Source organism: Pinus tabuliformis, chromosome 8 (genome assembly GCF_031772625.1).
Source record: "Pinus tabuliformis cultivar Carrire ecotype Pingquan chromosome 8, CPIR1, whole genome shotgun sequence".
In the NCBI taxonomy this organism is placed as follows: Eukaryota; Viridiplantae; Streptophyta; class Pinopsida; order Pinales; family Pinaceae; genus Pinus; species Pinus tabuliformis.
Window position 1 is genome coordinate 1358508392 of NC_142294.1, and position 24314 is coordinate 1358532705.

A 24314-nucleotide genomic window follows, 5' to 3' on the forward strand; every position below is an offset into this window, starting at 1 on the left:
CGCAAAAATGTCATGACATGAACTGCAGATGATATGTCATTGATTTTAAAACATTGGACTTAACAAGTTAGAGAGTGAAAAACAAGAAGAAAAGAATTTGGTATGATTCTGTTACATTATGGGATTATCTGCCCCACTTGTAAAGTAAACAGAGAATTGCTCATCTCTATCACGTAAAATCCATTTCATGTTTGCAGGAAAAATACCAATAACTCTGGAATTAGAAAAGAGGTGTAATCTCTAAAGATCACTTAACTTAAAAACATTGTGAAAAGGGTTAAGCTTCTCTGGTATTACCATTTATATAGGTCAAAATTTGAAAGAAACACCTAAAAAAATCAAAGTTTGAATAATTATGTTGTAATATGTTTAAGTATAATATTGAAGATGCAATTTTCAACTATATTCATATTTTGTGAAATAAAAACCATCAATATTATACATTATTTGAATATGCAACATCATGGAATTTATTTTAACCTATTTACATCCTTCCATATCGAACATGTACAATTAGAGTAGACTTTGTTTGGGAGTGCAAAATCTATCGAGAAAAAAAACTATATACAAAAAGTTATAAAAAGAAAGTAGAGGCAGATAATGGAATGTAGAGTATGTGGATGAAGCACATGAGGTACAAGTCAATCATAAATACATATCGATGAGTGGCATCTACAACACCATGTGGAAAATATTTTTTGAAAATGGTCAAGATTGTGTATTTCCCAGTCGGCTCGAATTTGTCTAATTGCATCTCTTTCATGTGTGTGGATGAGGAAACAGATGAAAGTTTTAATTCGTGCAAGCAGTTGGAGAGTTAGACCCATGTGATATAGAGGTATAGTACGAGAGCATAGGTCTTGTTTATATACCCAAAATCGAAGTCTCTTGTTGATGTATTTCATGGAAAAATCCATAGAACATTAAGAAATATTGCATATTCATCTGTTTTTTTGTCAAAACAAAGGAAAATGTGTAAGCAAAGATTTAGAATTTCATTAACTAAAATGGAAAACATGGAAGAAAAGTAGTAGTAGCTAACTAATATGAAAGATACACAGAAGAAATAGTAGATCAATAAGTGTACACATTTAAATGTATTTGAATGATAGAGTACATGAAATATTTTGAAGTGCAATATTAAGGAAGTTGACTTACTAGTAAGAGAAAGTCTTCATAGAGTTTGTTGAATAGGCTTAGATGCAAGGCATGCTTCCTCGTGTTGTCTACATTCAACATAAGAATTTTCTTGCATGCATGAGTACTGAGAGAAGGAAAAATTTGGAGAAATGCAAAGATCACACAATGATCTAACCATAGAAAATTTTAGGGGCGAATGTTCGCCCTTTGGCGAAATTAAGGGGTTTTAAATTTTTAGTGGGCGAATATTTTGTATCATAGTACATTTTTACAATTCACCTCAAATAGCCCACCTTATTTTAAGGGAGAGGGTAAAAAAGGTAAATTTAACCCTTGAAATTAGGAGTTACAACCTTCCATTCGCCCATTTTCAAGAATAGATTTTATTTAAGTGAATCCATTCGCCCATTTTCAAGAATAGGTTTTATTTAAGTGAATCCTATGGGCAAAATACCATATTTATAAAAGAGGTATGGTAAATTAATAAAAATATAAATAAATGAGAGGTATGGTAAATAAATAAAACATTTTTTATATTTACTCCATAAGTCACCTTATATACATGCAAGGGTGTAAACAAATAAAAATATAAGTAAAGTGGAGGTATGGTAAATAAATAAAATGTCTTTTTATACTTACTCAAAAGGTATGGTAAATAAATAAAAGTATAAATAAACTAGACGTATGATAAATAAATAAAACCTCTTTTTATATTTAGTCCATAACCCTCATTCTATTTATGAAGGCTCAAGAAAGAGGTTTTATTTAAGTGAATCCTATGGGCCAAATACCATATTTGTAAAAGAGGTACGGTAAATTAATAAAAATATAAATAAACGAGAGGTATGGTAAACAAATAAAACATTTTTTTATATTTACTCCATAAGTCACCTTATATTTAAGGACACTCAAAAAATGCGTTATATTTAGGTGAAACCTATGGGAAAAATACTATGGGACAAATACCATGGACTAGATTGTTATTAATACCATGCAAAAAAACATTATTAACCCTAATATTAGTATTAATAAAAATAAAAATGGCACATGGTATTGACCCATGGTATTCACCAAAATGGCACCTGGTATTGAACCATGGTATTCACCAAAATGGCACATGGTATTGACCCATGGTATTCACCTGGAATGTAGCCTATTTAAATGGGGGAATTAAACCAGCATATATCCATGTTTACTCTGGATCTATAAAAATAAAAATGGCACATGGTATTGACCCATGGTATTCACCAAAATGGCACCTGGTATTGAACCATGGTATTCACCAAAATGGCACATGGTATTGACCCATGGTATTCACCTGGAATGTAGCCTATTTAAATGGGGGAATTAAACCAGCATATATCCATGTTTACTCTGGATCTATAAAAATAAAAATGGCACATGGTATTGACCCATGGTATTCACCAAAATGGCACCTGGTATTGAACCATGGTATTCACCAAAATGGCACATGGTATTGACCCATGGTATTCACCTGGAATGTAGCCTATTTAAATGGGGGAATTAAACCAGCATATATCCATGTTTACTCTGGATCTACTAACCCCGGAGAGGTATCAAATATCGTGATATGCAAACTAGCATAGAGTGAAAAAATATTTGATCCCTTTCGGGGGTGGATCAAGAGTAAAAATGGATGTTGTAATTTAATGTATGTTAAACATTTTAGCTTGGTTAAAATAAAAAATAAAATAAAAAACAACTATTAATTTTATTAATTTTTATAAATTACTAATACTAACTTTTAAGCTCTAGGTTTATAATAACCCATGGTATTGACCCATGGTAATACCAAGATCTTACAAGATTTTATAATTGAGTAAAATATTCGCCATGCCTGGTGAGAGATTCGCCAAAAAATTATATATACATATTATATTATTGATAAAATCGCCTTCCATTTTTCCTATATACCATGGAGATTCGCCCATTTATTATATATATAAATTTAGGGGGGATTCTTAAAATTTTCCCTAGATCTAACTCTGGATATGGCTATGAAAGTTAGCCCTTGGCGATCTATGTTACCAATGTTGATTGTTTTCTTTTGCAAAGTCATGTCTTGTGATTTATGAATTGTCAATCCCCATGCCATGTGTTACACTAAAATTTGTCACCATGACTATTTGCAGTTAGTATGGCTCTATCAACTGACATACTATCCTCCTTGGCAAGCCTCATACCTCTGCTCTTCATGTCAAACTCCAAGAAAGAGAGAAAGTCTTTAAAAATCTATATATCTCTGGGTACGCAGTTTCTCTTAACTTTACCTGCGTGTACGCACCCCAAGTTCATAATACCTACGTACTTGTACGCTCTGTCTATAAAGGGGAGGGTGCGTACTCCTGTAAAGGTCAAAAGGCGCAAGTTTCACTCCAAAAAAGTTACTTGTGGTAATTTCTAGAGCATTCTAGAAGCTTGTTTGACGTGTATGGAGCGCCTCCAGATGGTTCATGTATCCCTATGAAAGAGGAACTTATCCCATCAAGAGGGGAGCTATCCCATCCAAAGAGGGGTTTATCCCATTGATGGTGGACCTGAATAACTTCCTCTAGAGCACTATAAATACAGGCATTGGGCTAGAGGGAGGGGAGGTTGAAAGCTGAACATTCCTAAGGGTAGATGCTGTTGGAATTAGGACTCCCTTGTAAAGCTTGAGAGGAGAGATTCCCATCCTTTCCTAGCCTTAATTGGAAGTGGGTGAGCTGATCAAAGTAAAGGAAAACTCTTGCTGGACCCTAGGAGGGACCTGCACAACACCAAGGCTCAGGTTGTAATGGTTTCTTTTGTTTCCACTTAATGCAAATGAACTCATTTTTCTCAACAGATTGTTATTCATGATTTGTTTCATATACTCCTTGGTCTGTATGATGTATATGTGTTATTTTATAAGTTTATCAGGTGCTATTTAATCTTTTGGCTTGTTAGTGAATGCAGGTTTCGAAGAGAAGGAGGAGCTCATCCGGATCGGCGAGGCTGGACTACTACAAAGCGTTGGACTAAAGGTATGTTATAATCACCTGATTACTTGTATTCTAAATGCATGTTTAGAGAAAGGTAGTGTTTATTTTTCTTGTTTGTCACTAGAAAGCCTTTGCTTCTAGGGAGGTCGGTTTTGTCCGCAAAATCGACTCTTTCCGCATGACAAAATGGCGACTCCGCTGGGGAATCCATTGATGTGAATGATTTTTCCTTTATATGAAACTTTGATCTTAGAAAAGTCGTTTTTTTTCTGGTTTTTGGTTGTTTGACTGTGTATTTGGGTGGGCTAGCTTAGGGTTAAATTAGATTTTAGTTTTTCTTTGTTTTGCTAGAAGTACGCAGCCTCTGCGTTGAGCACAGTGCGTACCTGTACGCACTGTAGCTTTGTGCACAGAGCGTACACGCATCTGTGCAAACAGGTTTCCTGCGTACCCTGTCAAAATTGAGAAAATTTCAATTTTCTTCTTTTTTGCCTTTTAGATTTTGTTTTTAATTTGTTTTTTTTTGCCCAGATCCACTGGTTACCTGCCATAAATCTTCACCTAAGCTTGTTTCGTCAGTGTCGAGAGTTTTAGTGAAATTCATAGAGATTTTTCCCTAGGGTCTGATTTTTGCACTGGTCCTGTAGTGACTTTGACTTTAGAAGTTGTAAAACCTTGAATCTCATTGGTTTTGTTCAGTCTTCTTAGGAGTCGGACCTGTCATAGAATCCACCCTTGTGAGAAACCTACCTTTGTGTTGTCCCTTTGCCAAATCTCAAAAAAGTTTGTTGATTGAACTTTGAATTTTATTCTTGAGAAAAAGAACAAAAGATTTTGATTTTTGTTTTTGACTGGTTTTTTATTCTGCATTAACTAGTCCTTAGTTACATTTTGACTGAGTAAAACATCCGGGAATCATACTTGATAGGCTTTTGCCTCATTAGATTTACTTTTAAGTGCATTTCTCTTGGATTTTCTTTTGTGTGAAATTGAGTTGATTTGATTGCCATAGATTTTTTAACTTTGATTTCTGTTAAAGTAAGTTTTACATGCTTTGTTAATTAGGAAAAATACAAAAAAACTCTTTTGAAGAAAAGTTTGTTTTGGTAGCATTTGAGTCTTTGAAAGGAAAAAGAATTTTCGTGAAGTAATTAGTAGTCATGTGTTGTATGTTTTGAAAAGATAAAGAGTTTGTTTCTTTGATTTTCATTGCCAAGAAAGTTGTCTTTATATTAATTTTGCATTCTCCAACTCTCTTAGCTAGGGAATTCATCGAAAAAGAAAATTAGTATAAATCATCCTAAGTGCATCTTTTTAGTGGATTTGAGTCGAGTCTACACACCATCAGTTTCATCTCCACTACCTTTTGTCTTAAAGAAAAGCCATAAAAATTAACGCTTAAAGTAAAATCAACTTAGTAACTTTTTATTTACTAGGGCTCTGAAACACCAATATAGATCAGGCTAGTGTCTTGGAGTAGGAGAGTAATTAACTCTCCAAGACAGTAAAACCAAACAAGTAGCTCATCTTGTGGTAGGATAAATCCAACTGTTTCATTTGTACTCTGGGAAAGCTCCTCTTAAAGGAGAAGCACGAGACCGTGTCCGAACCCATGAGGGGATCAATCCTCCTTCATTGGGAAAGATGCCAGATACGCACGTACTACAAACGGTAAACCTGGAATTATTGTCGAGGAGCCTGGGGTCACTTGTCGGTAAACCTTGGATTATTGTCAAGGAGCCGGCAAGGGGATTGAGCTTGTTACTCTGCCCTTGCGTGCTATCGGGTCGTAGACTGTTCCCCCAGATATATTTGTTGCTGTTGGTAACCTAAATGACCATTATCTTTAGGATTCTACCGAGGTGACGGTGGAGGGAAGATCCCACTGTACCTGGAACAGATGTCGGCTAGACTCACTTGGATTTTCCGGGGGGTTCACTTCACTCGAGACGGTTAAAGTGGAGGAACTTGTGCCGGTCTATTCATTAAGCAGGTTGTCGGGGTAACTGTTCCACCCACCACTTCTGTACTGAATTCGGCGATGTTGGGTTTCATCTCCAACTAGTGTTTTCAGTCCGGAAGGCTACTGTTTGTGTATGGTTTGACGCCCTAGATTCTTTAGGCGCGTGATTCGAATTTGTTTGGTTCTTTAGAGACTTTAGGCGGTTTGCTTTGAGATTTTACTTTGTTTGCGTGTGCAGTAGTTAAAAGTTTTTAACTGTGGCTGAATTACCGAGACAGTCCCGTAGACTTCGGGGCAAGTCTCCTGAGATTGTTACCGTGGCCGATTTGTTGAGGAAGTCCCGTAGACTTCGAGGCGAACCTCCTGAAGAGGTCCCGGGTCATTACGAAGGTTTGAAAGTCCTTGTAACTCCTAGTGGCAGTAAAGTAGGTTCACCTGAAGAAGGAGAGTCATCGTTGGTAGTCCATCCAGATTACCAAGGTCTAGAAACAGGTTATAATCCTGAAGCTGTTGCAGTTTCGGAGCTTGCTGGTAGTTTTTCATCTACTAGTGATATAGGCGAAGAACCTGAAATATCTGAACCTGTTACTCCAAGTTCTAGTGCTCCTGAATCACCTAGGGTAGAAAGAGTCATCACCGAAAATCTTCATGCTGGTTTGATAGCTATTGAAGAACTTGCTCCAGAGGAAGAATTTGGCATCTCTATCCTTGAAGATCAACCTACTATTGATATAAGGGAGCGTGAATCCATCTTTTACAGTCCTCCTAGAAGTACTACTTGGTATCTTTCGTTAACTAATTATTTAGACAACTCTGGGTTAAGTTTTTCTCCACCTGGAGGTATTTATACTCCTGTAAATATGTCTGGTCAGTCGTCCGTGTTCACTCAATCTCCTGAATCTTTCTTGTACGACGGCCTTCTGTTCCCTCTGGGTATCAGTCACTTTCTGGTACTTTTGCGGGAGCATCTCCTCAACCCATTGAACATGGGTTATTAGCTAGAAACAATGGTAATAAACCGTTGAGTGTAGGAGACATTTACATGATGTCAAGTTCAGTTCCCGGTTCTCAACCTCAAGGTGGCCAATTACCACCTGGGGGGCAGCCTCAATTAACGCCTGGGGGGCAACCTCAAGGTACACAAATTGCGTCTGGGGGGCAACCTCAAGGACAGTATGTACCCATAGTACAATACATTCCTCAAGGTCAACCCCAGCCTCAATATGTACCCCAAGGTCAACCTCAGTATCAATTTATGGCTCAAGGTCAACCCCAGTATCAGTACTTACCTCAAGGGTACCTACCTCAAGGTCAGTACTCGAGTCAAGGTTATCAACCACCTCAAGGTCAATCTTATGTTCAAGGTATGGGAAATGTACCTTTCAATTATCAATCCTACCCTCAATCCGGTTATGGATCTCAATATCCTCAACCTGTCATGGGTCAATACCCCGGAATGAACATAGTGTGGGATCCATCGCAAGTTCAACAGGTATTGCAGCCAAGCATACAATTGTCATCTCAAGCTGGACAACCCTTAGTTGCTGGTTCACCCCAGCAACCAGTCCAGTCTAATGTTCAAACTTCTGTACCTTCGGTAGTTACTCAGTCGCCCATTGCACCTAGTACTCCATCTCAAACGACTGCTGCAACTACCGCAACATCTGTTCCTTCCACCACACTTGCTTCTGGAGTATCGACAGCTCCAGTTTCTACTATCTCTGCAACTACTCCTCAGACATCTTTACCATTGTCTGGATCTACGATTCAAACTACGGTTCAAATGCCTGTAGGACAACCTGGTTTACGTACGGTTGTCACTAGTCAACCACAATTCGCTTATCAACCGTACCAGGGACAATACCAATACGGGCCTGCTGTCCAACAACCAGTTTACCAGTATCAACCGTATCCTGGGTACACTTATCAACAACCTCAGCAACCCCAGTACGGTCCGGTTAATCTTGGTTTTCCAGGAGGATATAATATCCCGAATGCGATTCCTATTCCAAGTTATCCTGGATATCCTCCTCCTAAGACTGGTCTTGTGACCCAGAGTTTTAGGGATCCTAATCGGCAATTACCGTTTATCGCAACTTTGGATTTACCAGACTTGTCGCGCCTAACGAACGATCCAATAAATTATCTTCCATTCTGGCCACCAATGCCAAATAAGTTGCCCAGTGATATACCCAAGTTCGAAGGTAAGTCTGGAGAGGATCCATCAAATCATGTGATGACTTACCACCTCTGGTGTGCTTCAAATTCCATCTCGGATGATTCGATCCACTTACGTCTTTTCCAGCGTACGCTCATTGGTCTCGCGGCCAAGTGGTACATTGAGTTACCACGGGCATCTTTTTACAATTTTAGTCAGTTAGCTACCTCATTCCTAACTCATTTTCAGTTGTCGGTCAGATATGATAATGGCACGGAGCTACTAACTTCATTAAAACAGTCAACGTCCACTTATATTTCTGATCATATACATGAATGGAGACGCCGAAGGCGATTAGTGAAAGTTTTTATTCCGGACCAAATCTTAGCTGAATGGTTTGTTAAATCATTATTACCGAAGATTACTGAAGACGTAGCTAAGGCCGGAGTAGTTACTGAGGAGCAAGTGATTGCTCAAGCACAGTACCTTGAATTAGTTTACACTCAGTCAGGTACGTTAAACGACAAGATCCTAGATCTTCCAAAGTCAAATCAAATAGTTGCTGCTCCTTCGGGATCTCATGTTGCTGATGGCATGATTGGTACATGAATACTAAAAGCAAGAAGAAGTCTTCAAAGAATTCTTCGCCCATTATAACCTTACCAGATTCCTCGACAGGAGAATCTTCTCCTGAAATTTCCGTTGATATTCACGTTGTAGAGTCATCTACGGCTAAATCAAAAAACGGTGGGAAGAAGAAAGGTAAGAAGAAGAGTAAAGCAGACAAGACTCCAAAGGAGAAAACAGAAAAGTCGGAAACCAATGACGAAAAGCGCAAACCTCGATATCCTTGTCTTATTTGTGAAGAGGATCATTTTACAAGAGATTGCCCTCATCGGGCCGAGGTTGTGAAAATTGTCAAAGGTTCCCCAACTCCTGCTGTTTTGAAAGATCCATTTCCAAAGCAGGAGAGTAAGATGATAGGTTCTTCCTCGAGTGCCACTGAAGAACCCATATTGATGATGTCTCATGTAAGGATTGCGACTCGATCGCAAGATTATGGTAGTAAGAGTCTTGTTGATGGATCGAAAGAAGCAGAATCTTCTCATTCAAATCCATCAACCTCAGCTCCCGGTTCCGATCCACTACAGATCGAGAAACCTAACCCTGACTTAGTAATCAAACCGCCCGCCAAGGGTGTACTTCGAAGGTCTGCTTTCAATCCACATGCGAGAGCGGCCTAGAATTACAACATTGTTGAGGATTTAGTTGTTTCACCCTCAGCAATGTCGGCTTTAGAAGTGCTGCAATCATGCCCAGCACAGCGAAAATTACTTTTGTCGGCTATAGGAGTTGTTGATGTTCAGGACCCGAACCTAATAATCTTTGATCTAGAAAATAGTACACCGTGTTCGCCTCATCAGATGGCTTTCCAGATCCCAGTGATAGTCAAAAACAACCTATTCATCGGACTGTAATTGATGAGGGAGCTTCCACGTGTATTATGTCGATACAGTGTTGGAGATCGCTTGGTTCTCCTTCACTAAATCAATCCCCGACAATTCTTAAGGCATTTGATGGCCATGGGTTCCATCCGTTTGGCATTCTACAGGATTTGCCTATAGGAGTTGAAGGAAAAATAGTTAGTCTAGATGTGGAGGTGGTTGATGCCCCTCTAGACTACAACCTTCTCTTGGGTCGAAGTTGGTCTTACTCTATGACAGCGGTCGTTTCATCGGTCTTCAGAGTAATAAAGTTTCCACATAATGGCAAGATCGTAACCATAGACCAGCTGGCTTACTTTTCATCCGACCCAGCCTCTTCAGAGAGTATCCAGCATGTCGGTAAAACGACTATCCCTTACAAGGATGTTGGCGTAGGATTAGTTAAAGATGCCGGTTTACTGGGAACTTTTCCTTTTCCTCCAATAAACGTCGGGTCTTCATTTGCATCTATTCATATGATTACTTCAGACACCATTGTTTATGACGATCCTTGGATCGTTCCTTCTGAATCTGAGATAGACTCATTTGGTGACGCAATGCCTTTGAGTCCGTATGAAATTGCCTATGAAGCCGTGCAGTCTTTTTCCGACCCAAGTTCAACCAAAATCGACCAAATGAATGTGGTCCGTGAGGAATCCCTTTTCGTGTCAACCTCGGAGTTAATAACGTTTCCCGAAGTTGTGTCATCTGACGAACAACTTTGTGAAGTCCTATGCGTAGACGATTTACCATGGGAAGATCTCCATCATAGATCTTCGTTTTTACCTGAGGATGATCGTTTTGAAAATGATTTCTCATCAATCTTTACAGCTGAATATGTCAAAGACGCTCAGAGTCCAATGAAAAATCTTGATTCAGAGCTGAATTTGGGAAACATTTCTCGCATTATTCCCATTGACATTTCAGTCAAGGCCGGAATTGTTGAGCACATTCATATAGGTGCCTCGTGTTCAAATGACGAAATTCAAACATACAAGGCCCTATTTCAAGAATTTCGCGACGTGTTTGCCTGGTCTTACAAGGAAATGCCAGGAATTGATCCTGCCATTGTTGTCCATGAGATCAAGACTTACCCGGACGCTAAACCCGTCCGGCAACGTTTGCGTCAGATTCACCCACGAAAAGTGGCTGCGATTAAAGCAGAAGTTGAGAAGCTGTTGAAAGCAGGTTTCATTTATCCGATCTCGTTAACGGATTGGGTATCGAATATTGTTCCGGTTAACAAAAAACAGGGAACAATAAGAATATGTATCGACTGTAGGGATATCAATCGTGCTTGTCCCAAGGACAACTATCCAACACCCTATATCGATCAAATAATTGATGATTGTGCCGGCAGTGAAATATTTTCCTTTATGGACGGTTTTTCCGGTTACAACCAAATCAATATTCTACCTGCCGATCAACCAAAAACGGCTTTCATTTGTCCATGGGGGACATTTTCTTATTGCAAATTACCTTTTGGGCTTAAGAATGTCGGAGCCACTTTTCAAAGGGCGATGTCTTATGCATTTCATGACATCAAGCACATTGTGCAACTGTATCTCGATGATTTGCCCGCTCACTCCTTACATCAAGCTAATCACCTTATCCATTTACAAGCAATTTTTATGAGGTGTCGGCATTATCGTATACGGTTGAACCCACACAAATGTGTCTTCTGCATAGAAGTGGGACGATTGCTAGGATTTGTAGTTTCAAAAGCCGGCATCCGCGTCGATCCCTCGAAGGTAGAAGCTATCATCAAATTGCCTCCTCCTTCGAGTCTTCGCCAACTCCAAAGTTTGCAAGGGAAAGAAAACTTTTTACGCCGATTCATTCCTAACTACGCCGAGATTACCAAGGGTTTTACCCGGTTGTTGAAACAAAATGCTCAATTCTCTTGGGATGAGATAGCTCAAAAATCTTTTGATGCGCTCAAGCACGCGTTAACCCATGTGTCGTTGCTGCATCCTCCCAACTACAACCAGGATTACTTTTTGTACCTCGCCGCCGCTCATTCCACCATTGGAATGGTCTTAGTCCAGGAAGATGAATTCAGAATGGAACATGTGATATATTACCTTAGTCGGACGTTAAATCCTACTGAGCTCAAATATTCACATGTGGAGAAATTGGCCTTGGCAGCCGTTCAAGTTGTCCAACGTTTTCGTCACTACATTCGTAGCCGTAAAACTACAGTTATTTCGGATTGCAACCCTATGATCTACATTTTGACTAAACAATTACTAGGGGGCAAGTACTCTAAATGGATCGTTATCCTGCAGGAGTTCGACTTGGAATTTGAAAAGTCTAAGTCTAAGAAATCTTTAGTTTTTGCAGAGTTGATGTGTGATTTCCCGCGTGCTGACACAGAAACTGTGGCAGAGGAACCCATTGCGGACGAATCTTTGTTTCTCATCAGCACTTTAGATCCGTGGTATGGGGATATAATTGTCTATCTCCAAACCCAATCCTTTCGGCTCGAAGTTTCAAAGTCGGAACGTCGGAAAATTCGATTCCAGTCCCAACAGTACAAAATTATTGGAGATACTCTTTATCGTCGTGGGGCGGACTTGGTTTTTCGTCGTTGCTTAACTCATGAGGAAGCTGAAAGGGTTTTGAATGACTGTCACTCTGGAGCGTGTGGCGGTCATATGTCTGGGTATGCCACAGCCCAAAAGATATTGCGCGCTGGCTACTTCTGGCCGTCCTTGTTTAAAGACTGTATTATTGCGGTCCGGAAATGCCACAACTGTCAAGTGTTTGATCGCAAGATGCGCGCACCACCTGCTCCTCTCCACCCTATAATTGTCGTTGGTCCTTTTGCTAAATGGGGTATCGATTTTATTACATGTAACCCTCACTCGGCCGGGGGGCATGCGTATATCATCCTTGCGGTTGATTATTTTACTAAGTGGGCCGAGGCGATGCCTACATTCGAGGCAGACGGTAAGACAGCTGCGATTTTCGTATTCAATCACATTATTGCTAGGTTTGGTGTCCCACAAGCGATAATCACTTACCATGGGCGCCATTTTCGAAACATTATGATGACAGAACTTACAGGCCAGCTTGGTTTGCGTCACGATAGCTCAACTCCTTATTATCCATAAGCCAATGGCCTGGTTGAGTCTATCAACAAAGTTTTGGTTATCATGATCCGACGAATCATTGGTATTCATCGGTCAAATTGGCACAACATGTTATTTTCCGTGCTGTGGGCGTACCGAACCTCAGTGAAAACATCAACAGGGTTCACTCCTTTCCAACTAGTTTATGGTTTGGAAGCAGTGATGTCCATTGAATGCGAAATCCCGTCACTTCAAATGGCTGTCGAATTACTTCCAGCTACTTCCGAAGAGGAGAAGCGTCTATTATACTTAGCTCAATTAGATGAGACTCGACGTGACGCTGCATTGGGAATCGAGACTCACGCAAAACGGATGAAAGCTCAGTATGATCGTAACGTGACCCCTCGAAATTTCTCGGAAGGAGACCTAGTGCTATTATATGATCAAGCTAACGATAAATTAGGTGCTGGAAAATTCGTTCCTATGTGGCATGGGCCCTACATTGTCAAGCGAAAGCTAGCAAAAGGGGCCTATGAGCTGGTAGATTTTGATGGGGACTCTTTGGGTAAACCCAGAAATGGACTTTACCTAAAGAGGTATTATGCTTAAATGATGGGTATGGAGATTTAGTTAGGTTAGTTTTTCTTTCTAGCTAGTGTGTTTGTTAGTGTAGACAGTGTGCTTAGCTTAGAGAGTGTGTTTTTCGTCATTATTCTGGCTTATCTTGGTTTTACTTTGATATTGCAGATGCCGACGCCTCTCCTAACGTACATTGGATTCGCTGATGGTGCTTGTCGTAGTACACAGAATATCTCTTCCGTAGCTTGGGTTATCTATTCGCCCTCTGACGAGTTAGTTTCTATGCATGGGGTGAGCCTCGGTCAAACAACAAACAACATTGCAGAATACAGTGCAGTGATTGAATTATTGTCTGAATCTATTTCGTTTGGGATTCGGAGTTTGATATTGAGGTTAGATTCTGAACTCGTTGTATTATAGCTTAATAGAGTTTATGCCATTAGAAATCCAGTGTTATTAAGGTTATTTTTGAGAGTGCATCTCTTGGAACGTGAATTTGATTACATTGAATATCAGCATATTCCAAGGTCTTTAAATACATTAGCAGATGCAATTGCTTCTCGAATGTTAGACATACATTTGCGATAATCATACATGTAAATTTAAAAACATTTCATCACACATGTTTAACAAGATAAGCCGGTAATAATGATATATATAAATAGGAGTGTGTCAAAAATACATCGTCTTCGATCATAGGTTGAAAAACACCTTATGATCGGCAAAAATGATAAGTACAAAAAACCAAAATGTCACATGTGTCTACAAAAGTGACCAGCCAGTCACTAGTGGTGCTCTCTATACGACACCACTGCACGCGCTACCCTACACAAGAACCTCCTAAAAGGTCCTGGGACTGCGACCACATAGCGTTGAAGTTTGATAGGGATATCATCTATAGTCGTCTCTGGTATGTCTGCCGTAAGACGCTCTAGGTCCTGTTCCAACTCAGCTAAGGTCTCTGCGGCCGCATCCTATGGGGCCAGTGCTGGTGCAACTGGTACTCTCCTCTCGAAAGGCCGGAGATTGGCCGGACGCTGTGGGCCTACATCTGCATTTTGAAAATTGTCACTGTCAGTTTTGAGACGATATAAAAACAAAAAAAAAGTAAATAATTTAAAAACTTGTGGAAAATGAAGTACCTGTGTCGTCCCACTGTTCTCCCGGTGGAAGAATCATGTCCGGATCTCCGCGAAAATCAACTCCGGCATATGGAAAATCCTGAATCGAGAAGACCTGGTTCTCTAACCAGTGAAAATACTCTGGTCTAAATCGGACAACCTCCGTGCCCTCGTCAGGATGACGGGCCATCACCGCAACCCATCGCATCAACTTAGGCTCTCGGGGAGGCCTAATCTCAACAGTAAGCTGCTGTGGGATCAGCATCGGAACCCTCTCTAGGGCAAAACTCACAACTAAAGGCCCATAACCAAAAGTCTTCAGCTGTCCGTTTTTGGTCCTAGTCAGTTGGCCCTTTAAGTTGGCCAACACAGCATCGCACCAGTTGAAAATGGTGCCCTGATAGCAATCAATCGCCATCCGCATCTGGGATCCAGTGGCAATGTGCAAAGCGGCAGCCCCGCAAAGTCTGGTAACTATAAAGGAATTTACCATAAGTTCAGGTCAGGATATATTTTTGATTTCTATCCCCTTATCCTGGTTTTGGTTATTACACCACTCTAGCCGGAGGCTAGCAATGGACTGGCCACCCGGCCTAGTCCCGGACAGAGTCAATTGTTCACCCCTCTTGGGAAAACCAGTGAGAAAGTAAATATCAGAGGGCTCTATCTCGAGTTGGTGCCCTCCAATGTAGAAACACTGATCCTGAACGTTCCACCTTTCAACCAGCCACTCTAGAAAGCGCACCTGGGCCCTCATGCCAGGTATGGCCCAGTATTTGTAAAGACCGCATGCCTTCAAAGCATCAATGGAAGGTTGATGATTAATCGCGGCCAAATCAACATCTTCGTGTTCTCTCTCGCGCCAATCAAGCATGGTGGGCAATCTACACACCATAAAACATCTGTTAGAGTCCATAAAATTGAAAGTTTTTGGTTCATTTTGGAGAAATTGGAGTTTAAAAATCCACTCCGCGGTGTACGCAGCCAGCCCTTTAGAGACAGGGTGTATGTACGCAGCTTCTCTTAAGGCAAGCTGCGTACGCCCGGCATTTTCCCAATGGAGAAAATGTCGGGGTACGCAGGTCACCCATGGGGCACCTGCGTACCCCGAAAAGTGGACCTTGAAACCCCCAAGGCCTCCAAAAAATAAAACTAAATCTTAAAAACAAATTCTAAACGGACGGAAATGCAAAGGAGGATGTTGTAGAATACCTGATGAGACGGCGTTCGGTTTCGACGGTCGGATTCTCCGCAATGTCCACGGGAAGTTTCTTGCCAAAAGCCCTTTTTCTCTCCTCAACAGTAAAATGGTAAAAGCCCTTTTTATAGGTTTTTTGAGTAAATGAATGTCAAATTTGTTTATTTTCCACCATGAAAAGGTATTTTTCAAGTATTTTTATCTATCTTTAAACAGGTATGAGTAATGTGTTGGTTTTTGTGCAGGATAAAAAGGATTTTCAGGGAAAATGTCATTTTTTCACAAACAAAAATATCAGAGTCATCTTTTAAGCCCTTTTCTAACTCCTAAAATATGAAAAGATTGCCGAGCGTTTCTTTTACACTCGTTAAAACGGAACTAAAAGACGGTCCCCTTATAGCCCTTTTCTGACCGTAAAAACAGGAAAAGATTGCCGGATTTTTGTCGTTTCGAATTCGATACTGGAAATAAAACGACGTGTCCTTGATCGCTTTTTTACTTTTCAGGTCAAAGACACTAATCATGAAAGTACTCCTTGGTCGCAAGATCAAGTGGTTCTCTCAAGTATTATTTTATACTTTTTCGGGCTTGGGAGACACAACTTTACAAAAAAGTTCAACCTGGAGTCTTCTTAAGTTTTTCAGACTCTCTAAAATTGAAAAACACCGAGTTTCTCCTATACTGGACTCGTTAAAATTTCACAGTAAAGGACCTGTTCGATTACAAACAGGAACGGACCACTCCTTCTTAGGGTTCGAATCAAAACTAAGTTGGACTCATCCAAAGGATGAGCTTATAACCAAGCATATGTTATCCTCCTCAAGCTTGTAAAAAATAAAGAGGTACTTGCCAGAAATGGTGGGGGAAAAAAGAAAAAAATGAGCCTATTTGTTATCCTTTGTCTCAGAAGAAGCCTAATCACCACTCTTGAACACGACACTTTGCATTCACCTGGGTTGGGAAATCCTTTGCCTCACAGTTGATCAAACCACATTGAAAGTCTTCAGCCGGGTATTAACTTTGGATCAAATGTCACCAAGCCATATGTTGTGTCGTTATGTGTTCAAGAGGTCTCTTCAAATAAACCATTCATCTGCAAAATACCCGTCATCCATCTTGACCATCCTTGAGTCAGTCCTTACAGCTACATTTCTTCAACTTGATCTATGATTTCGTGTTGTGGGCTTGCCTGCAACGGGTCGCTTTCTATCGACATCAGCACATTATCTAGAAAGATGACCTAGAAATCGTCAGTACCTTGAAATCTGCATGCATCAATGGCAGGTTTCTCGCCTTTGACGACAGTTTACATCATTGACTTTCAATCGAAGGATTCCGTGAAATGTTCGACATCAACTCATTCATTCACATCTCATGGATTGTACTGGGTACTTTGAGAACCATTGACATCACTGGTGGTCTCTCTCACGCTTGTTAACAGTTTACATCATTGACTGGTAATCAAGTGGTTGCTACCATGTTCGACATCAACTCATTTATTCGCATGGATAGAATCGTACCTGCTTGGGAAGTAGAAATGAAGACCCTGGATCTAGTTTCCACCATCCAGGCTACGAGGAGTTTTGTATTCATTATACAGTAGACTAATCATAAATAGATGGCTGCACCCATACTGTGTCTACAAAGTCTATGATTATGATGTACTGCAAAATCATTCCTGTATCAGAGCAGTAGATAGTTTGTTAGTTAAAGTTTTCAATCTGAGTATGGGAATGCCTACCTCAGCGATGATATGATCTTATATATGTATTTTGTGTTGAATACTTGCAGGTTCCGACTGGGCTCTCCACAAGATAATCCTTGAAATGATAAAGTACTTCACCCTTCCTAGATGATATGAAACCCTTATCTACTACAGGCTTCGCACTTTAGGGGGCAATCTGTTACACTAAAATTTGTCACCATGACTATTTGTAGTTAGTATGGCTCTATCAACTGACATACTATCCTCCTTGGCAAGCCTCATACCTCTGCTCTTCATGTCAAACTCCAAGAAAGAGAGAAAGTCTTTAAAAATCTATATATCTCTGGGTACGCAGTTTCTCTTAACTTTACCTGCGTGTACGCACCCCAAGTTCACAATACCTGCGTACTTGTACGCTCTGTCTGTAAAGGGGAGGGTGCGTACTCCTGTAAAGGTCAAAAGGCGCAAGTTTCACTCCAAAAAAGTTACTTGTGGTCATTTCTAGAGCATTCTAGAAGCTTGTTTGATGTGTATGGAGCGCCTCCAGATGGTTCATGTATCCCTATGAAAGAGGAACTTATCCCATCAAGAGGGGAGCTATCCCATCCAAAGAGGGGCTTATCCCATTGATGGTGGACCTGAATAACTTCCTCTAGAGCACTATAAATACAGGCATTGGGCCAGAGGGAGGGGAGGTTGAAAGCTAAACATTCCTAAGGGTAGATGCTGCTGGAATTAGGACTCCCTTGTAAAGCTTGAGAGGAGAGATTCCCATCCTTTCCTAGCCTTATTTGGAAGTGGGTGAGCTGATCAAAGTAAAGGAAAACTCTTGCTGGACCCTAGGAGGGACCTGCACAACACCAAGGCTCAGGTTGTAATGGTTTCTTTTGTTTCCACTTAATGTAAATGAACTCATTTTTCTCAACAGATTGTTATTCATGATTTGTTTCATATACTCCTTGGTCTTTATGATGGATATGTGTTATTTTATAAGTTTATCAGGTGCTATTTAATCTTTTGGCTTGTTAGTGAATGCAGGTTTCGAAGAAAAGGAGGAGCTCATCCGGATCGACGAGGCTGGATTACTACAAAGCGTTGGACTAAAGGTATGTTATAATCACCTGATTACTTGTATTCTAAATGCATGTTTAGAGAAAGGTAGTGTTTATTTGTATTGTTTGTCACTAGAAAGCCTTTGCTTCTAGGGAGGTCGGTTTTGTCCGCAAAATCGACTCTTTCCGCATGACACCATGCGAAGGGGCAATTGTGTATGAGAGCCTCTTGTTACAGGGGGGGTGGTTGGCACATACTTTGGATTTGAAACATCCCATGGTGGACCTTTGTAGTTAATGAAGTCAACAACAACAAATTATGGCAACTAGGAGGGCCTAAAATCAGTTGCATAGGAAATAGAAACAACTTTCTCGAGTGCTCCATTAACAAGGTCTGCTTCTACCCATAAGTTCTTGTTAGTATGAATTGTTGTCAAATGCATATTAACACGTTTTCATCAATTTGTTCATCTTGAGTAATGGAAGGTTGTTTTTTTTCTTGGCATAACAACATGCAATTGGCATGTTCAAGTCTTTAAGCATTTTTTAAATGTGCAGTGCAACAAATTGATTTCTTGCATAAGGGGCATTGAATTTTGAAATGTTTTTTTCTCATCATGTTGAAGAAGAGATTTTATACGTGTCATGAGAAGTTTCCAATCATCGATTGCATGGATTGCATTTTGAAGGTTGGAGAGGAGTTGATGGAATGTGATCTGCTCATGGTTGTTGCCTTGTTGGTGGAAAACAGTTGAGAGTGTGACAACTGTATTGAAGCTCTACCAAATTGCATTCCCACGGGATGTGCCCACATACATTGGGGTATCATTTATTGGTGGTACTTGTATGAGGTCACTTACAAGGATTATAGATCGACCACCAAAAGGGGTGTTTCAATTGGAGGGAGGCGTTCATCAATTTGAGCAAGAATTTTAGGGCCAATGAAGCTCATTTAATCAATGAGAATGTATTTGACATGTCAAAGTTGTTCTTGCAGATTTAGGAGGGACTGGCCTTTCAAAGGGTGCATGGAGGAGACAAGAATTTGAAGGCCAAAGTGTATTGTTAGTGCATTTATGTTGAAGGTTGCAACACCTATTGGAGCAAGAAAGAGTAGAGTACTTTTTCTATTGGTAGAGTTTGTCAGAAATGTATGCTTGAGGCAACCAATTAGGTAAGACTTCCCTGTCCCAACAGTACCTTGGATGATCATTTTTAGCGGTGTGGTGGAGGAATTTCTTGAAAAGTGATTAAAAATTATGTTGAAAGCAATGGTTTGGCTAGGGAACAATGAAGCAAGGGAGTGAGGATTTGGAGGGGAAATATCACAAAGATGTGTGGATGAGAGACTGAATTCTAAGAAGTGAATGGATGTCTCTTGCAAATTTGAAGGGATAGAAGAATGGTTGCAATTATGGTTTGCATCAAATTCACAGTGTGCATGCATGTCAAGGTCATCAAGGAGGATGTTGTTACCTAGGTGGAGTTGAGAAAGGAATTGCCATACTTCAGTATCCATAGAGTGGTGAGGCTGGATTTAAGTAACAGAATCATCATTAGAGTCAAAATGAGGGGGCTCTTTAGGTGCATGATGGACATTCCATGCACAATATGTGTTTTTTGTTTGTTTCTAGTGTGCAGAAATCTCGTCATTGGTTCTGCCAATATGATCCAGGTGGATCTCTAAAAATTACCAGTGGCATGGTAAGAAGGCTCAAAACTCAAAGTGGAAGAAACTCTCTACACTTAGCATCGAATCAAAGTGCTCATCATCCTGATTCCAATGGTACGAATGACACTCAAATCCGAGTTCATATGAAGAAGTTAGAGAAATTCAAAGATCAAGGTTGACTTGGACAGGTGGCAGGAAGAAGTGATGTGGCAAACTCTCAGTGAATGGGGAAGCACCAAGTGGCAAACTTCTATTCATCCCACATTTCCCTGATCGCAAAAGGTAGAGATCTACTGGTTAAGGAATCGGCCCCCAGCACTACCAAGTTGCGATTGCGATACTGCAATCGCATATCGGAGGCGAATCAGTAGTTTCAAATCAGCCCCATGCAAGAAAATTTGTGATGTGATAATCGCATATCACAATTGTAGAAGGAAGAGATTTACGAATCAGTCCCCGACAAAGTCAAGTTGTTATGCGATAATTGTATATCGCAATCAAAAAGGGCAATAGTTGCATAGAGTACCAACCTCGGTTCTCGTTGATTGCGATTTGCGATGAGGTTGTCAGACCTGATATATTTTGTATTATGTTTAATAGCCCATCGGGTCCACTGTTATCACAGGTCACTTGTCATAAAGGCACAGAACTATCCGCTAATTGAAATGTCGATTATGATTTTGCGATCTCTGTGCCGATGGGTTATCAGCACCGATAAAGTTGCCGAGATTCAGGGAATACACTGATTCATGTGGAAACCTTGTTAATGTGGTTTGCTATGTTTAAACAAGTTTTGTTACCTATGTATTATTTACGGCCCTGAGAATCTTTGTTGGAAACATCACTTGCTAAAACTTGTCACTTGTTTGGAACTTCCCAGAAATTGAGGAGTCAGCCGATTAAGATTATATAATAGTCAGCCCACATAGGGAAAGAGGAGGAGACTGGATGATAGTTCATAACATTATACACAAAAGTAACCCAACCTGGCAGAAGGGACTAGAACCCCGCCTTGAGCAGTAGGGAGGTTCTGAGAAGGTGCAGAAAGCCCAATTATCCAAATTGGGTGTTCAGATAGGCATTTTTGCACGATTTTTCACCAGGTTTTTAGTGGTATTGTCTATTTCTGAAGATGGGCTCTCCATTCTTCATCCATATTACAACTTGGAGGTATAAGGATTGTAAATGAATGTTGCTTTTACTTTTATCTCTTTTTATGCCACTTAATGAAACAAGGCCTCCTCACTATTGAGCAAGGTCCGAAGACGTAGTCCAAATTGGACGAACTCCATAATCAAATCTTTGTGTCATGGTTTCTTGCTTATCGTGTTATTTCCACATTGTTTTATGTGCTTTTAAGTTCCATGGTTTCTAAGCTCTATTTCATGTAATTCTAATGCATCTATAAGTAAAAGATCTTGGATCACAATGTCATCAGGTAGCTTATTAAAAGGGAAGTACAAAAGGATCTCACTCTAACAAAAGTCTATGTAGCAGGTTGCATCATGGGATGGAATGGAGGTGTACCAAGGCAATACATGTGTGACCATGGGAAGGAAGATATGCTTCCACGACTTTTTTTTACAGTGAGAGGAGAACGACCAGGAACGTGCAACCTAAATAAGAGACAATGAGTTGAGTGAAGGAGGCCTTTGCATGTAGGAAGCGATGAAGGGTGTTATTGGAAGTCAGTCATTGAAATTATGTGAAACATGTTTGAAGACAATTCACTTAACATTTAGGGAGACAAAAGAATGACTACATTTTGTTAGGGGGAGATTTTGAAGCATGTGGCATGTTTCTTGTGCATTGATGTCCCTATCAACAATTGTTTTAGTTAAGAGCTTGCATACAACAGTGATAGTAGGGGCATCAAGAGTACTTTGTGCAAGGCGTGAAAGAATTTGGTGGTAACTTTCATACTTTGACTCTTCTTTTGCTGCATATTTAGAAATGAAGTTTAAAACAACATGGCGTGAGAGGAGAGGTTGGAAGTCAACGTTGTCCCTCAATAGTAAGCATTTGGAGGTTGTCCTGCCAGAAGCATCGATGTGCATAGAAGAGGATTCACGTAACTCCCATACGACTCCATACTGGAAGGATTCAATATTGTTTTTCTTGCGAAGGCATGTAGAGGAATGACAATGTGTGTGGCATTGGACATAGCTGACAAGCTCCTCGTAGTCTTCAAGTTGGTACGAAGAAAGGATATCATTTGTTGTACACAAACATAGATCCGTAAGTGTCGATTAATGTATTCCTGAGTTTCTTTGATGGAGGGCTCGAGGGTTCCAAGTAGTAACATAAGTATCGAAGAAGCACTTGGCAATGTCAATGCTCGATTCGTTCATCCAATCAAGGTTGTCCATGTTAGGTGCATTTCCTAGCCATAGAAAGTTGTGTATACGTGAAAACCCTTTATTTTACCATTCATACGTGACTGAAATAAAAGAGAGAAAGTAAAAATTTTGCATTTAAGTACTATACATAGAGTGTTAGGTTCCTATACCAATAGGTGTCATAATTTTGAATTGACTTTTTCTCAAGCTTGTAATATGTACACACTTTTCTTTCAATAAATAGTTTTCCATATTTAAAAAATAAAAAGAGGGTATGTCCTAAAAGAATAATCAAAGGACAAAGAATAAATAAAAGGTCAAAAAATAAAGAAAATTGAAAAATATATATATGAACCCCAAAATAAAACAGACCATGAAAGTGTGCAAGTCAAAATGCCACTAATATTTACTTTTTCATGCAAAATAATGATTGTGTGCAGCTTGTTAAAATACCATAATGAGTTGAAATCTACCAAGAGTTTTATGTGGAAGTATGACCCTCATGGAGTAATAAGAAAAATGAGAACCGGGGTTAAACTAGCTCCTTATGGACATTATTCAGTACCTGAAATTGAAAGATATGCCAACCAAACTGAATGGTTGGAAAACACTTTGGTAGATAAAGATAGCACAATTATTGATGTTGAAAATGCTATGTATGATATTGAGCAACAAATTGACTTGTGTGAGTTCCTGCAGGTCCCAAATCAAGGTCAAAAGATGGATGCTCCCTCTGCATTGCAAACACCTCTGAATAAGGAGATAAACCCTAAAAACAGAGAAGAGACTTGCAATTCCCAGATGGAAACAGTGGATGAGCAAGCAGACCCAAGAAAAAGGAGAAAACTGAATCATGTTTCTGAACAAGAGGAACATAGTGAAGCAGAAAGGGTAGAGCTAGAAATAGAGTCAAAAACAATGCTAGAGACAGTGCCAGACACAGTAGGTCATAAAGGAAAAGAGGCAATCAATGAACCCACAACTTCTAACACTCAGTTGTTAGAGAGACAGAAGTTAGCAGAAGTTTCTTCCTTTGTCAAACCAATTGACAAAGAAAGAACCATCAAAGATAGATATAAGGAGATCAAATTAAGAAATGAAAAATTGAAAGCTGAGACATATGCTTAGTATTTCAAGCATTCAACTCCTAACCAGAGCCGACTAATGTCTGCATTTGATATTGAGGAAGGAAAGATGCAAATGTCATATATGCATCCAACAGTGCCACAACCCAAATCTTCAGCAGATTATAAGAAGGCCACATTTGAAGTGTTGGCAAAGGACATCCATCCCTTGGACCAAATAGAGTTTCACAAACAAGCTGGAGAAATGATATACTCCACCTTGACTGGTAAGGCCATGGATGCATATAGGTTACAAGAGTCCTTAAATAATATAATTGCACAAATGAAGCTAGAAAAGGCCTCCTCTCAGGCCAAGGACAACAAGATTAAATCCTTAGAAGACCTGGTCATAGAAATGGGCCATGATCCTGCAGATATTAAGGCAGCAGAACAATTGATCAAAAAGAAAAATGAAGATATAGCAGCTTTGAAGAAGCAGTTAAAACTCCCTGCTTCATTACACCCACAAACCACCGAGGTGTTAGAGAGCCAAACTGACCATGAGGAAATGCTTGACTTGGTGTTACAATTGAACACCCAGTTGAAAGAAATGGAGAGAGAAATGGATAAGTTGACCAAGCAAGCCAGCCTCCAGGAAGCTGCAGCCATTGTCATCCCAACAATCACCACAGCAATACCATCTACATTGGCTAAAACATTAGCTCCTACAGCTCCATTGACCACTGCATTGCCTACAACAGCACCGTCTACTTCAGCAACA